Here is a 15,132-nt window from a genome sequence, read left to right as displayed (position 1 = left end):
CAGTTTCTCACAACACCGTATATATAGCAGCTCAAATACAAATTAACTTCAACACAAACGTCTCACGTATTCTCTGAATTATAGCAAAAACAAGATACAAAGTTACATTTCATATCCCATACCTTATACACAGTACGAAAACCTTACCCACGCCTGTATATACCCACTTCTACAATCACCGCAGATGAAGTCGCGGGTACCAGTTAGTATCCCTATAAAGTGCTGCAGGATAAGATGGCGCTATATAAGCCATGATCTGCAAGATATTCTGTGAACGTAGCAAAGACATCGCAAAAAACCCATTTGCAGAAATTTTGGGGGGCATAAATGGCATTTAAAAAATGACCATATTTTGTGCCAGTTTTCTGGAGTGGGGGATAATAAATCTCCCCCTATGTTTTTGCAAACTTCTGTACAATATGAATGCGGCTCCCCTTGGGACCGAAGGAACGTTAGTTTTTGTTATGATACTTGCAATGCTCCGATTTCTTCAGTGATATCTCCGGCATTTACAACAAACTTATGTTTATTGAAAAGAAGAAGTGTGAAGAGGAAGTCTAACTGCAGGAGTGAGCAGAGGAAGAGGGGAAGATGATAAGCACTTGGTAACACCACCTTATCCTGTGTGACACAGGATTTATTACTGACAAACAACCCTGCCAGGATTTGGTAGGCACAGAACAATGACTGACCATTATTCTCAGTGTGGGTGGGGGGAGCAGCGACTGCACAGCCGGCTCTACAATCTACACAGTCCGAACTGAAAGTTCAATCATTTTCCCCTAAAATAATGGAAGTCCTAAAATTGTGCTCTTATGTCACGTTGTTCAGGCCGGATTTACACTGCACCTTTTTAAGGAAAAACTGCATGTCTAACACATATGACTATGCATTTTACTTGGTTTACTGTCACCGTACAAATGTTTCCTACTTATTACTGCAATTAACAACTGCATGCAGTTCTTCAGCAAAAAAAAAAAGCGCTGTGTAAACAGAGCCTCACATATTCGTGATTATGTGTCTCGGAAAGTTGGGTGATAAAGACACCAATACTGCTGCATTTATGGCTTACAGTGATAGAAGCCATCCATTACCTGCTATTGCTCTATAACTGGAGAAGTATGTCATTCAGGATTCTAGGAAAGCTAGGTGACAACTCCTCTAGGAGTTATACTGACAGGTGAAGACAAGACATGATGCAAAGTATACAGTTATGGCATGCCTACAGCTGTGTCAGGATTTTCTTTCACCTGGGAATAAGTTCAGTTTGCTGGCCTAGCTTTGATTTGAGTACAATAGCCAAGGCTATGAGGCCTGTAGGCACCCCCTAGAACTTAAGACATATCTCAGTTGCCCCAGTGGTCATGTCACATGGTCAGAGTGGATAACCAAAAGTAACAGCAGTGTTGTCATTATGGAAGGAACGTCTCTAGATGCAGCCACAAGTGGCTACTGTGGTCATAAGTCTCCGTGGGTGTCACCTTATGACACTACTTATGCAACAAAGTGCAGAGCAAAGGACCATAAAACAGGGGAACGGATGTATTTTTTTGGGAACACATTTTTCAGTGCTCATGTATGCCGATATTAAAAAAAAAAAAAAAAAAAACATATATCCCTGAATGAGATTTCTTTTGCAGCATGTGCAAAGTCTTATCCAAGACCCTTTAGGAGAATATAGAGTCTATGACTTGGCACCCATATTGTTTTTGCCAACCACTGAAGATACATGTCGGAATAGTTACAGAAAGCCGCAACGCATGCCAATTTTAAGTATACAATGGAAAAAAGTTATGCCAAAAAGCGCACTGTCAGTCTTAGTCCGTGCTGTAAACTGAGGTGTGCGCTGTCCAGATTTGTACAGCTTATGCAAAGCATGCAGCATGGGCCACAGGAGGTCTGGCGGCACTGTAGTTTTCCATAAACATGCAAATCCTATAAGAATGGAAATAATATAAAACATAATATAATAGATCATTTGTAGAGAATATTAAACTGTAGTCCTCCCAATATAAAGGAGTAGCTGGAGATCAATGAGGCATAGGTTCACATCTGTGTGTCTCCGCCACAGATTCTGTCTAAAATTGGCAGAGAGGAAAGTCTATGGGGCATTTTAGTGGATGGACCCAAATGACAGAAAGACTAACACTAGTGTGAACCTACTTTAGACCAGTGTTGGTTACTGGCACTAGATAAAGCAGACAATATTGTATCCGTACAAGCTAGATACAGATCAAATAAGATAATCCTTTAATAGTCCCACCATGGGGAAATGCAATAGGGATATTAAGCCTTTACTGGTAACAATGTAGCTAAATGATGGTAAAATACACAATGATGGCGAGTTACTGTCTACGCCTGTCAGGGTATGCTGGGAAATGTAGTTTTGTAAAAGCTGGAGAGCCGCAGGTTGAAGATCAGGGTCCTGGGGTCATCAGAGTAACAAAACTACAACAATATTAGGGGAAAACAGGTTACGGTCAGCGACTACTCATTCTATAACCAATAACCGGGGTGATAGGAGTGATCCTGAATACCATGGAGGTACTGAGGACAGCAGGAATGCACAGGACGTGTGCGAACAGATCTGTAGCTGTAATGTACAGAAACCCTACAGATGACAAGTCAAACATAACAACCCTGCCCCAAATAAGGGCTGATAGCTGACATACACTGCACAGCCACCAGAGGACTACAAGTCCCAGCACAGCAGCCTGGCACTGGTGGTGGGAGAGGGCACAGGTTATACAAGGCACTGGTGGTGGGAGAGGGCACTGGTGGAGGGAGAGGGCACAGGTTATACTAGGCACTGGTGGTGGGAGAGGGCACAGGTTATACAAGGCACTGGTGGTGGGAGAGGGCACTGGTGGAGGGAGAGGGCACAGGTTATACTAGGCACTGGTGGAGGGAGAGGGCACAGGTTATACTAGGCACTGGTGGAGGGAGAGGGCACAGGTTATACTAGGCACTGGTGGAGGGAGAGGGCACAGGTTATACTAGGCACTGGTGGAGGGAGAGGGCACAGGTTATACTAGGCACTGGTGGAGGGAGAGGGCACAGGTTATACTAGGCACTGGTGGAGGGAGAGGGCACAGGTTATACTAGGCACTGGTGGAGGGAGAGGGCACAGGTTATACTAGGCACTGGTGGAGGGAGAGGGCACAGGTTATACTAGGCACTGGTGGAGGGAGAGGGCACAGGTTATACTAGGCACTGGTGGAGGGAGAGGGCACAGGTTATACTAGGCACTGGTGGTGGGAGAGGGCACTGGTGGTGGGAGAGGGCACAGGTTATACTAGGCACTGGTGGAGGGAGAGGGCACAGGTTATACTAGGCACTGGTGGAGGGAGAGGGCACAGGTTATACTAGGCACTGGTGGAGGGAGAGGGCACAGGTTATACTAGGCACTGGTGGAGGGAGAGGGCACAGGTTATACTAGGCACTGGTGGAGGGAGAGGGCACAGGTTATACTAGGCACTGGTGGAGGGAGAGGGCACAGGTTATACTAGGCACTGGTGGAGGGAGAGGGCACAGGTTATACTAGGCACTGGTGGAGGGAGAGGGCACAGGTTATACTAGGCACTGGTGGTGGGAGAGGGCACAGGTTATACTAGGCACTGGTGGTGGGAGAGGGCACAGGTTGCTGCCTGACTTTACAGTCATAGCTCTAGGTGCTGCCGCTGGAAGTGAGTGTGCCAGGCGTGCACAAGCCGGACAACACTGACCCACATGAAGGGGCGTGTAACACACACACACACGCTATGTCACATAACACTGCCACACTAACCCACTAACACGAGAGACCCTTGTAGCCACGGACAGACAGCGAGCCCGGCGCCCCGTACTGCGGTAACACCGCTATGTACTTACCGGCAGCTGCGGAGACCGCCGCTCAAGTCTCTGTGCGCGCTCCCGCCAGCGCGCCGCCCACTCTCTTCAACCTGCGCGCCCCCGCTCACACTGGTTGATGCGCGCTCCCGCCCCTCCCTTCTTTTCTCACCCTTCTTGCTCCTTCGCTCCGGTCTCGTCAGGCTTCTTCCTGCTCCTCCATTGTTCCTCTTCCTGCTCACCGGCCCTGGTGTTGTTGTGACACCATCTTATTTCTGCTCCCTCCCCATGACATGGCGCGCGCAACTGGTGCCTTCTATAGTACATAAGAGTACAAATCAGTGCAGAGCCCCAATAAAGCACCTGAGGGCTGCCCCCCCCCCCTGTGCACGTGACAGGCTCCCAGAGAACTTTGCTGACAAGTTATATGGCCCTTCACTCAGCTTTCCCAGGCTCCTGAATGCAGTTATTCAGTCACATCGTTTTCTATCATGTATATGAAGCTAGCCTGTTCAGGACTCTAGAAAAGCTGGGTGACAGTCTACTGTGGAACTGTAATGGCGGTTTCCTTGATGCTTTCTGGTGCACAGAGAAAATGGCAGAGTTGTCCGCGCAAAACACAAAGATTTGCTGATTTTTATTTTGTAAAGGGCCTCAAAGTTGTCTCTACACATAAGGCTGTGTTCATATCTGTGCCAGAGTCTTTGTTGCCGATTGTGTTGCAGTGTTGGTCTGGAAATCAGAGTACCGTATATACTGAAGTATATACGTAAAAGTCCTGCACAGGATATATTCCTCTGTCGCTTTCTGGTTTTTCAGCTTTAAAACGACAGACCCCATTTTAGTTAATAGGATACATAAGGCCGGGTTCACACAGGGTTTTTTTAACCGGATTGTGAGGTGGAGGCTGCCTTGCAATCCGGTCCAAAAAATGGCCAGCCACAACTTGATGCTGATGCAGTGCATACAGTCCACTGGCATCCAGACGAGGCATTCTGCTCCGGATTAGGCTCGGGAGAGAGTGTCGCGAGGCGGATGTCTGCGGATGAATTGGCCGCGGAATCCGCCTGAAGAAAGGGCAGGTCGCTTCTTTTTTTTTTGTGAGCGGGAACAAACCGCTCGCCGATAAAGGAACAAATGGAAGGCGGGGTTTTTTTAGCCGGATTCTGCGTCAAAATCTGTCCCAAAAAAAGCCCCATGTGAACCCAGCCTTAGACTCTGTGTTACTGCTATTTTAGTGGTCTGGTTCGCTATTGTTCTGACCAGAACAACAGAGACGCCACGGTATTGTGAACCTAGTGTAAGATTTTTATCTGGCACATCCAGCTAAGGCCTCATGCACACAAGGAGTTTCAATTTCAAGCAGAATGCACACAAATGGCTTCCAAGTGCCTTCTGTCCCAATTTCAATGAAGGTTTCTGATCCATTCCAATTTCATGAAACAGGATAGTATCAGAAGCCCCCTCAGGTAGCGCACTTGTGTGCATGGAGCCAAAGTTTGGTGAAATGTGCTGTCTGGTGATCATACACATAAGATGGGCTCTACAATGATCTGCAGATAAACATCTCATGGTTTATGGCCAGTTGCTGGACAGTCCAACTTGACTAATGAAAGGTGGAACTTTATTGCTTACTACGAGCTAATATTTCACTTTTGCTCTGCACTTTTTGTGATTCTTCTGCGGCTAAGGCCCCGCATAATGCCCTGCAACGCTTTTAACACAGAGGTTTCCTCTGGGGACTTTCTGCTTCCATTATACCTATAGGGAAACCACCAGCATGTCCACTCATGGAAAAAAGAGCGATAGCGGTCTACATATACTGCTATTGTGAGGGGGCGGATTATGATGTGGATTTCGCGCCAAAATCCGCCCCCTCTTGCCCCGTATGAACTGGGCCTATGGCATCACTAGGGGTCCTACAGTGCAGGGAAGGCAGGGGCAGGGGATGCTCCAAGAAATGCAATGTAACTATGCAATACCTTGCTAGCAGGGGTGAGTGGCAATTGCCATGGGTCACTACTATATATAGACTCTAGCTTTCACTAGAATCTGTCCAGCTGCTAAGCTGCTGCTGTATCTCCCGTAAGGAGACGAGTACCACCCCCAGAAAGCTAAGGGACTGCAACCGTGACAGGCCAAGCCATGGTGACCCGAGTGAGGTAGGCAGTAAGGAGCGCACCACTGCGAGGAAGTGTGCTCTGCATATTTGCACAGTCTGTCTATTATATGCACAATTATTGGAGTAATATACAGTAAGGCTGGGTTCACATCTGCGCTGGAGTCTCCGTTGGAAACCGCCAAAAATTGGCAGAGATAAATGTCTTGCACAGAGGACTTTTCTCTCTGTCACTTTCAGTTTAAAAACAGCGGACACCTCACGGATTCAATTATACTCAATGGGGTCCGCTGGTGTCCGTGTGCTGGTATCCCTGGACAAACCCAAACAATGGAGAGCATGACGAAAGTATGAACCTAGCATACACTAGCACTTGATGGGCTTTTTTTTGTGAATTTTTAGTGCATTGCATGAACACAGCCTTAAGTTGAATTCACACTCTGCAGATTTGTTGCAGAAATTGCTCTAGTCGTCCCATTCATCTGAATACAGAGCATACAGAAACCCAAGTGCTTGCTTGCTGAGTTGATTTTCATATATTTCTACAGCAAATCTGTAGTGTGATCATTCCCCACCACATACACAACCTGTCTCAGTTATAGACACAACTAATCTTCTAAGCCTTCCAATGTCAACCACACAATGCTTTTCCGTCAATACTGTAATCATACAGTGACACATTAGCTCTCACTTAACTAAAATCCCCCTCCTACCTATTCAAGAGAAATGATAAAATTATTTGTGTCACCTCTAGGGGAAGTTTAAGGCATACAAATGGATTATTGAGTTGAAGAGGGGCTGTATAAATCCTGAGAAGTGAGCTCCCTCTGGTGGTTGCTGCAGGCAGACATAATGTTAGGAGTAGGGCTGGAGCCTCCGTAATGTTGCGGCCCTCTCCTCACTGCACTCCTGAGTCCCCTGCTTCCAGGTATCGAGAGGGAGGCCAGAACCTCCACAGCGATGTGTGGGGGTTACCGTCTCCTTCTGAGCCAGACAGGGGACTTCCAGTTTTCGGCCTGAAAACACAGAGCCACTTAAACATCCTATCCACTTAAAGAGGACCTTTCACCATATCCGGGCACAGGCAGTTCTATATACTGCCAGAAAGTTGACAGTGCGCTGAGTTCAGCGCACTGTCGGCTTTCCCAATCTGTGCCCGGTGTAAAGAGTTTACGGTGCCGGTACCGTAGTGCTCTATGGTCAGAAGGGCGTTTCTGACCATTAGCCAGAGACGTCCTTCTGCCTCGCGGCGCCTATCGCGCTGTGCTGTGGAGCGGGGAGGAACGCCCCCTCCCTCTGCTCACACAGCTTGTCCGTAGACGAGCATTATCAGGAAGGGAGGGGGCGTTCCTCCCGGCTCCACAGCACAGCGCGATTGGCGCCGCGAGGCAGAAGGACGTCTCTGGCTAATGGTCAGAAACGCCCTTCTGACTGTAAAGCGCTACGGTACCGGGACCGATAGCGCTTTACACCGGGCACGGATCGGGAAAGCCGACAGTGCGCTGAATTCAGCGCACTGTCAGCTTTCTGGCAGTATATAACACTGCCTGTGCCCAGATATGGTGAAAGGTCCTCTTTAAAAAGGGGTTACATGTGGAAATCTGCTGACCCCATAGACCGGGGGTAGGGAACGTATGGCTCTCCAGCTGTTGCAAAACTACAACTCCCAGCATGCATACTGGCTCTGCTGTTCTGGGAACTCCCATGGAAGTGAATGGAGCAGGCTGGGAGTTGTAGTTTCACAGCAGCTGGAGAGCCAAAGGTTCCCAACCCCTGCCATAGACAATGATTGGGCCTACTGGGTTTCCATCTGATTTCTGCTGAAAACAGCAGGACTTTTCTCTCTGACAATTTTAAGCAGAATGTAGGACGGAGACTTGTAGGAGACTCAAACGCTAAGGGGGGGGGGACCTAGTGTAAGACTGACTGACATACTATTAGGCCCTGGAAGGACCTTACAGAAGTACAAATGTGGCAGACTTGGGATCCTTCATCATAACACTGCTTTCAGAAATAGAAGAGAATAAAAAGAGAAATCTACTACCGTGGCTAATAACAGTTGCTGTCTTCTGTTTTAGGATGACAGCAACGGACATTAAACTGTCACAGAGAACTATCACAGACTGATTCTGTGCCCATTTCCATTGACACTAATGTAGACAACATGACAGACGCTATCTTCCGTCATGTTTCTTTACTTTTGTAACAGAAGATTAAGTCCTGCATGCAAGTCTTTATCTTCTGATGTAAAAATAAACAAACATGAGGGAAGATAGTTTCCATCATGTTACTTACATTAATTTCAATGGAACAGGACACAGAATCTGTCTGTGACCGTTCTCTGTGACAGTTTAATGTCCGTTGCTGTCATACTACGATAGAAGACAGCAACAGACATTAGTAACGTTTGTGTAAACCCCCCTTGCTGTCATTTATTCTGCTTGATTCAGTTGGATAATAATCAGTCCATGGTCATGTGATGTACACACAGATGCACAGCTTGTTACCAGGCAGATGTCTGTGACTGCTGTGACTGTAAGGCCGGTTCACATGGATTTTTTTGGGACGGATTTTGTCACAGAATCCATGTCAGAATCTGGCTAAAAAAACCGCCTCCCATTGAATTCAATGGGAAGCAACATGCTCTTTCTTGAGGCGGAATCCTTGGCTGAGTCAGCTGCGGACGTCCACGGCGTGACACTCCCTCCCGACTAGGCCCATTCATTTGGGCCTTATCCAGAGCGGAAAGCTGCAACTGGATGCTGATGTACTGTATGCACTGCATCCAATTGTGGATAGCCATTTTTTGGACCGGATTCTGAGGCAGCCTCCACTTCAAAATCTGGTCCAAACCCCCCCCCCCCCATGTGAACCCGGCCTAACCATCTATCAGCTGTGTGTCCATCACATGACCATGGACTGAATTGAATCTATTGAAAATTAGCACCAAGCAGAGATCTAGAACACCTTGAGGAATTGATACAGAAAGTGTATTGGAAAATTGTATAAGTTTTCATTATAAAAACAAAAACATTTGCCCCGGTATTGGTATGAAGTTGGACAAGCCCTAATCTAATGTTTGTATGAATTTGGCATCTGATTTGGAGTGTATAATTATTTAGCGTCTGATCTGGGTTTTGTCCCTGCACCTTGAGACATGTGACTGAGGTTAGCAAGTAAAGTAGTCTTTAATTGAATTGCAATTTGCTTAATCTGCACCAAAATCTCATACCTTGTCCTGGGCCTGTCATAAACCATTGGTGATGAGGCGCTCCTGTCATGAATACAACTCATAACTACAAGTCCATTGTATTCTGTCTTCGGCTTAATTCATCAAATACCTCACTTTTTTCTGTCATTTTGCCTTAGGCTACATGTGCATGGCAGTGAAAAAATGGACATTAAGGCCTTATTCACACAACACTGAAAAACGTCCATTTTGAGAACATATTGATTTCAACAGCTGTCAAAAAAAAACGGATATACTCTGTCTTCATCCATTTTAGCAGACAAACTGACCCAGTAGTGATCAATGGATCTGTGTATATACAGTGCCTTGCAAACTTATTCGGTCTCCTTGAACTTTTCAACCTTTTGCCACATTTCAGGCTTCAAACATAAAGATATAAAATTAAAATTGGGGGGGGGGGGGAGTGAAAAAGTGAGATACAATTGTGAAGTGGAACAAAATTTATTGGAGATCCAATAAATATCGTTCCACTTCACAATTGTGTCCCACTTGTTGATTCTTCCCCCCAAAATGACAATTTTATATCTTTATGTTTGAAGCCTGAAATGTGGCAAAAGGTTGAAAAGTTCAAGGGGGCCGAATACTTTAGCAAGTCATTGTATATATATTGTCAGGGTCTGGGGTTGCTAGGTGGGGTGGCATAGACACAAAAGTCCAGTTTCTTTAGTCCAAAACAAAGGTAGAGTTTATTTTCACTCAAGAAGATAGTGCAACAACAAAAGGAAACAATACAAAAATAAATCCCTGCCCGGCTAGGCTCTAACTAAACATAGAATAGGTTACCTCACCTAGAAGAACAGAAATCCAAAAGCCAGTAGAATCATTCAGGACACAGCTCCAAAAATATGACCTCTCTGTCAGCTCTCCAGCCAAACTCTGCCAAAGTGTTGCTGCTGGAGCTGGCTTCATAAGCCTCTTTGACGAGGAGACTCTCTGCAGCTGAGTCGCTGCCAGAACATCCCCAAAGTGTGGACTGGAAGGGGGTGGAATAACAGGTCCTACTACCAACCTACCTGCCATTCCTAAAAATCCAGCCCAATACTGAGCATTTACCAAAATGCTCAGCAGACGAAAGTTGTCTGCTGAGAACAAACATTCCTGGAGTTTTCTCATCTCACCCACCTGAGTAGTCTGGGTGAGATGTACACCCCCTCCATTACCTGACCAACCATCGACTTACTATATATATATATATATATATATATATATATATACTATATATCTATATATTCATTGACTTGGTACCCATTTTACGCCTTTTAAAAACAGATCGGTGGGTTAAGTAAAAAAAGACAGGCCAATCAAATGTTTCCATTTTTTTTTTTCAAGGACCACTAAAACCAGATGACAAATGGATGACACTTGGTCGTCAAAAAATGGAAAACGGGAGCAGAAAGAATGCTAAACGGCCTTGATAAATGGACTTGTATATCTGTTAGATTCGTCAAAAATGGCATGGCCGCATGAATAAGACCTAATAATGGATATAATTTCTCTTTATTGCAAATACGTTTCTTATTATTTTACTGTTTCATGCCCTTGCCTGACATCGGCCTGTCTTGGAGGATGATGACATCTATTTTAATGTCGGAACAGCTGTATAAACATGACATGGGAATGAGAAAGTGACAGAATTCATCAGGAATGTCCCCGACTTGATGTTGGCAGCTCAGTAAACTGGCTCTGCTGACCAAATGTTTACTAACATTATAGAAATAAACACGTGTACACTACAAGAGTATGAAAGCACCATGTGGTCAAGATGCCACCAAGACGCACCAGAAAACTGGTTGGCCATCCTTTAACCTATTACTAACTGATTGAGTTTTTAGCAAAAACCTGAGAAACCATAATAAAATAAATAAGATTTCAGGTCAGCTAACAAGCTGATCTTCTCTGTATCCATCACATGACCAGGAAGTTTTATCTGTCGATTTATTTTAAATTTTACAATTTGTTATTATATAGGAAATAGACTTTTTTTGAAGACCCCTTTCATATGGATCCAAGTCATCCATCTGTAACATAAGTGTCATCCAGCCTGGGGGAGTCTTCTGCTTTGTTTAGGAGATCACTGTTCCTGTCACATCTGTTTAAAGAAAGAAAACATTGAAGACATGCGTCCATCTGTATTTTTGTATGTTTCCACCCATAAAAATGTGGTTGTCGGTGCAGCACGTCACAAAGTGTAATGCCTATTTTGGGATTGTTTTTTTCTTGGTTTCTAAATGACCATCTTTATAGGGTGGAAAAATCCGCCAGTGTAAACAAAACAAGCGTCTGCTAGACATAAACAGTACAAGAGGATAATAATTGTGGGTAAGGATCGAAATATACCAGTTACCAATCCAGAAAGTGGGGGCGGGGGCACCCATAAAAGTCATCTTGGCATTGAGTGGACAAATTAATGGATTTTCTTTACCAAACCTGTATCCAACCTGCACCTACTCCTGAAAGGTATACTAAAACCAGAAATTCATGATACTTTTATTTGGTAGTCTGCAAGGTCTCCTTCATGTACCTGGAACAATCTAGTATCCTGCAGAATACACAGGGGCCATCTCCTTCTGAAGAACTGATCTGCTCAGGGTGGTGAAATTTATCCAAAGGCTAAAGCTTCAGGCTGGAGAAAAGGAGGGGAGGCTCCTGCTGCAGCCAGTTGCCTTACACAACAGCCATACACAAGACAGAGAGAAGGAGCAGGAGAGGAACATGGCTGATCTACAGGGACAAATAGAGGAGGTTTCAACCTTTCTTTTTCAATTTTAATATGTGGTAATAGGATGTGCTGGGATATATATATATATATATATATACAGGATATATATATACTGTATATATATATATATACTGTATATATATATATATATATATATATATATATATATATATATATATTATTCTTATCGTGCATTTTTATGATTAGTGCTATATGGACCTGAAACTTGCAGAGCGCATCCATTGTTAGAATTGTCACAACATCACCATTTGTTCCTGACACTACTATGTGACCATTCTGCATACGCCACAACAATACGCTGTGACCAGTTGTGTATTCAGGACATGCTGGTGCTTGAACTGGGACAGTCTGTAAATTCCTGGACAGTCTATAAAAATAACAGACTTTTCTCAGTGTCAATAAAAATCAGATGTGCTGGTGATTTTGATGGATCTTGTGCTGTTAATTTTTACTGTAAATTTATTTTAGTAAGTGCATGTTCGGATCTATAGACATACAGCGATTTTATTGAGTGTCATTGTCATAGATGCATAAATCCAGCACTGAGCCTTGCGGTCGCCTTTACAAGCACTTCGGAAAGGATGTCTCGTTCTAAAGACCTCACTGAACTCCAGTGTGGTGCTGTGATAGGAAGTCGACGCTGCAACAGCTCAGTTTGTGACATTTCTTCCCTCCTTGATATTTCACCATCAGCTATGAGTGATATTATTGAAAAGTCGGAGTGTTTAGGGGCCACAGTAACTCAGCTTCGAAGTGCACACAGACCACGTAAAGTTACACAGCAGGGTCACTGAGCGCCATAGTATAGTTGCGTAAAAGTTACCAATACTGTGCTGACTCCATAACTGCAAAGTACCAGAAACTGTGAGCATGGGTCTCCATGGCCGAGAAGATGCATGCAAGTCTTCCAGCGTCTGAAGGAGTAATATAAAGCACAGGTCTGCCACTGGACTCTGGAGCAGGGGAAACATGTTGTTAGGCTTTAAACTTGCCATGCTGACATATGACACTTTCTCTGACTCTGTATCCAATCAACAGCTGTGGAGGGATATTTAAAGTCTCTTCAGAACTATTAGCTTAACTCCTTCCTACTGTCATAGTATCAGATTGCCAGCCATGGATCTCACTTGCCTTTGATCAGGATGCTAGGGAAGTTAATGCCTACGATCAGTTGGCGGCTCTCTGCTGTATAATATAGCAGAAACCCAGCGGCTATGGCAGCGACTCTGCTCCTGAGCTACCACCATATTCAAATACCCAACAACCGCACTACTATCACAGCAAATGTTGGGAAAGGGTAAATACTTGCTAGTGAGGTTCTTGTGCTCTGTTCATACCTGTTTGGTTGCTATTATACCTACCTTGTCTTCTGATTTTGGTGTTGACTGTGTAGTCTCGGATTGACCTCGGACTGGATACATTTACTCTTTTGATTCCGGTCTCCTGGATTGACCCTAATATGATTATTGCTGTAGATTCTGGTTTTGATTTCAGGGTATAGTGGCATCTATTTATTACACTAAGCTTCTTGGGCGATAACAGTGGCGTAACTACCGCCATAGCAGCAGAGGCAGCTGCCACAGGGCCCAGGACATTAGGGGCCCGGTGACAGCCGCTACCGCTGCTATCATTATACTCGGGGGTCTTTTCGAACCCCCGAGTATAATGATTGGCGGACCGGGAGAGGTAAGAAACATAAAAAACACTGTTACTTACCTCTCCACAATCCTGGCCAGGCCTCCTTCCTAGTTGACTGACGTCTCTGACGTCACATGAACCCGGCCTGCGTCCCGGGTCATGTGACGTCCGACGTAATTGATGAGGGACGGTAGCGGAGAAGACAGCGTAGGAGCCAGGGACAGGTAAGAAACAGTCGTTTTTTTATGTTTTTATTCCCACGGGTCTCCGATTATTATACTCTGGGGTCTGAAAAGACCCCAGAGTATAATAATTGTTTATGGGTGTCCACAGTGGAACATAATACTGGGTGCAGGGGACACTGTTGGGGATAATACTGTTTGCAGGGGCCACTATGGGGTATAATACTGTGTGCAGGGGCCACTATGGGGTATAATACTGTGTGCAGGGGCCACTATTGGGGATAATACTGTGTGCAGGGGCCACTAAGGGACATAGTACTGTGTGCAGGGGCCACTAAGGGACATAATACTGTGTGCAGGGGTCACTATGGGGTACAATACTGTGTGCACTGGCCACTATGGCGCATAATGCTGTGTGCAGGGGCCACTAAGGGACATAGTACTGTGTGCAGGGGCCACTAAGGGACATAATACTGTGTGCAGGGGTCACTATGGGGTACAATACTGTGTGCAAGGGCCACTAAGGGACATAATACTGTGTGCAGGGGCCACTAAGGGACATAATACTGTGTGCAGGGGCCACTAAGGGACATAATACTGTGTGCAGGGGCCACTATGGGGGATAATACTGTGTGAAGGGGCCACTATGGGGCATAATAGAACGCACAGGAATGCGTAGGAGAGGGTCGGTCGAGGTATTCGTGTTGGTCGGGGGGGGGGGGGGGGGAGGGGGAGCCCCATGTCAAAAGTTTGCCACGGGGCTGGTGAAGTCATCAGGGCAATCTTAGATTCTATCTCCCAGCACTGTGTAAAATTTAGATTGTTCTACTGCTCTATGTTATCAGCCAGTTCCTGCACTTTGGGAAATTGACTTGTGGGCAATTTTGTAACAGGTTCTCTGTGGCAGGTCAAATCCGTTCCTTATCTGCTGGCAGTCTAATGGACAAGTCTGTGTTCAGTGACCACTAGGAGAACTTTACCCACGTGAATGCAATGTGCCAATTGTGAAGTTTGGTGAAGAAGGAAAGAAAGGACAAACAGACCACAAAATAGGACCCCAACAGAGTCTGCGATTCACATAAAGACAAAGGTGAGAATTCTACAAAATAGTCATGTCGATGGGTAGGGGTAAGAACTCAAAAGAGCTCTGACTATACAAGAAGTATACAATCCAGTGGTTGGTGGGCATAGTCTACCCAGGATCTCTAAATGTTCATCATTGGTTATTGATAGGTGAGTGTCGTATAGAACACTGAACATATTTAGATCTCCATGACAGGGACTAATGGTTTCCCCCCGATTGAGGGGTTGAAAGTCAGAAATGTACAGATGTTAACCCAAACTTCTGCAATTGGTTTGTCTGTGGCAGCCTAAT

The 15,132-nt window shown here is 45.3% G+C and overlaps 1 protein-coding gene across 1 annotated transcript in view; it reads right to left on the bottom strand.

Moving 5' to 3' along the window:
* PIK3CB (phosphatidylinositol-4,5-bisphosphate 3-kinase catalytic subunit beta) overlaps positions 1-3,898 on the bottom strand; it is a 115,642-nt gene extending 111,744 nt beyond the window's left edge. Inside the window, exon 1 of the mRNA XM_075268987.1 lies at positions 3,871-3,898. The gene's annotated coding sequence lies outside the window, so the exon portion shown is untranslated. The remainder of the gene's footprint in view (positions 1-3,870) is intronic.
* Between the last annotated feature and the right edge of the window lie 11,234 nt (positions 3,899-15,132).

This window comes from Leptodactylus fuscus, chromosome 3 (assembly GCF_031893055.1).
Source record: "Leptodactylus fuscus isolate aLepFus1 chromosome 3, aLepFus1.hap2, whole genome shotgun sequence".
Classification (NCBI taxonomy): Eukaryota; Metazoa; Chordata; class Amphibia; order Anura; family Leptodactylidae; genus Leptodactylus; species Leptodactylus fuscus.
This window is presented reverse-complemented; position numbering and strand designations above follow the sequence as displayed.